Below are 2,485 nucleotides of genomic sequence, written 5' to 3'. Positions count from 1 at the left end.
GGATAGAACAGGTGGAAATTTACGCAGCTCATTTACGCACTTTTCCTGAAGATAGAAGAGTTTGTTGAATCTGACCTGACATGTTCGTACGAACCCTTCATACGAACAAAAGTAAGAGAAATTTAGGATAAGAATACGAACATGTTCTTGCATGAGGCCCAATGAGAAACTGATCATGATCATTCAAGAAAAGATAATCATCGCAGTATCTCGAGAAAACATTCATTGTTATTTTGTGTTAACGACATGCACTGACTGGCCAAACAAAGGGCCACCAAAAAGAAAGGTCACACACTAATATTTGGTTGGATCTTCAGCTTTGATTACGGCACACATTCYCTGTGGCATTGTTTGGATAAGCTTCTGCAATGTCACAAGATTTATTTCCATCCAGTGTTGCATTATTTTTTTCACCAAGATCTTGCAGTGATGATGATAGAGTCTGACCTTCTTCAGCACATCCCAAAGATTCTCAGTGGACTCTGTGGAGTCAGTCCATGTAAAAATGATGTCTCATGCTCCCTGAACCACTCTTTCACAACTCCAGCCCCATGAATCCTGGCATTGTCATCTTGGAATATGACCATGCCATCAGGGAAGAAACAATTCACTGATGGAATAACCTGGTCATTCAGTATATTCAGGTCACCTGATCTCATTCTTTGAGCACAGACTGTTGCTGAACCTAGACCTGACCAACTGCAGCAACCCCACATCATAGACCTGAGTTAAATCCAGGTGGAGACATTTCTTTTGGCCAGACAGTGTAATTAACTCATTATCTCAAGAAAACCATCAGGAAAAATTATATGCAGAAAATGTCCTCTCTCGTCTTTTGTGATTTTGTTCAATCCAAGCAAAAATGTTTCATACGTTATATTTTGCATGACTTAGTGCTTTTTGAATGTGTCTTGAGGATGACTGTCAGTTACATGAACCACTCATGGTACATGAGGCATTTTGCCTCAAGCAGCTCAAGTATCTGGGTGCCTTCTTCACAAGACGGGCGAATGGAGTGGAAGATGGATCGACAGATGGAAGCCTCATTCACAGTGAATGGTAAATGGACTGTACTTATATAGCGCCTTTCTATCCATCCAGGATACTCAAAGCTCTTCACACTGCAATCTGTGTCCTCATTTACCCATTCACACAGCACTCTATTAGGTCTCTACAAAGCTAACATGTACAATAATCTATGGAGACTAATCAGTGCCAATTGCATTCATACACTGATGGGACACACATCAGAGGCRTTAGGGRTGAAGTATCTTTCCCAAGGACACAACTGAGACAGCTGGAYGGGGGATCAAACTGGCAAYCTTCCAGTTCCAGGACGACTCCCCTAACCACTCTGCCACAGCTTCCCCCAGTGATTTGGATGTTACTCCAGTCTACCTTGGAGAAGATAAAACATTGCCAGTAGGAGGAGGTTGGAGCTGATTTTTATTTTCATGGTTATGTCACACTGAAAGGTGACCCTGGAGCAGATCCAGAACTTGCTGGAGGGATTATGAATCCTCTCTGGCCTGTGGACGTTATGGAAGTAGCTTGAGCATGTCACTGGGGAAGGGGCTGTCTGGGTTTCCTTCCTGGACCTGACTTCTGTCACAACCTGACCAAAGATAAGCTGGATTGATGGATGAATGAATGAATGAATGAATGAATGAATGAATGGATGAATGAATGAATGAATGAATGGATGGATGGATGGATGGATGAATGGATGGATGGATGGATGAAGTGTGAGTTCCAACGCTGAGGTTAAACAATGGGAAACCAAAGATTGTGCAATGTTTTCATCAGTGGTGCTATTGTAACAGTAAAGTACAGTAAATGATTGTTGAGTTTAAAGGCAGGAACAATCTGTAGAGTGGTGTGTATTAGATGTGTGTGTGTGTGTGTGTGTGTGTGTGTGTGTGTGGTGTTGGGTTGTGGGGGAACTGGGCTTAGTCTGCACACAGGTCTGACCGTTGACAGCTTCAAGGATTCTTCAGCCATTCCTCAGCTGGTCGTTTGGTAAAAAAATAGTCCACCCTGTGCTGTCAGTCATCACAACAAGAATGTGAGTTTTTTGTTTTTGTTTGACGTTCTGAACGTACAGCAGAGGTGACTTTGAATCAAAACTCTATATGGACACCAAAAGCCTGGGGCGAGTACCGAATGGTACTGCTGCCTATACATTTTACAGTCTACAAATATGGAACAATGTGGATCTAAAACAGGCCAAATGTTCTCCAAATGTTCCACATGTGTTGGGTTTACTTAAGTTATGTCAACAGATTCCACTCAACTGAGTTGAGTAAATGTAAAGTAACTCACGTTTGTTTTATTGGAAAGTTGATTTACATTTACTCCACTGAGTGGAAATTGTTGACATAAGATGGTTAAGTAAATCCAACATTCTGTTTTTTGAGTGAAGGCTGAGACCAGCTGAACTTCTCACCTTTACGACTCACTAAACAGTAAGCATGCAATCGTGCTT

This window comes from Austrofundulus limnaeus, unplaced genomic scaffold (assembly GCF_001266775.1).
Source record: "Austrofundulus limnaeus strain Quisiro unplaced genomic scaffold, Austrofundulus_limnaeus-1.0 Scaffold45, whole genome shotgun sequence".
Taxonomy (NCBI): Eukaryota; Metazoa; Chordata; class Actinopteri; order Cyprinodontiformes; family Rivulidae; genus Austrofundulus; species Austrofundulus limnaeus.
This window is presented reverse-complemented; position numbering follows the sequence as displayed.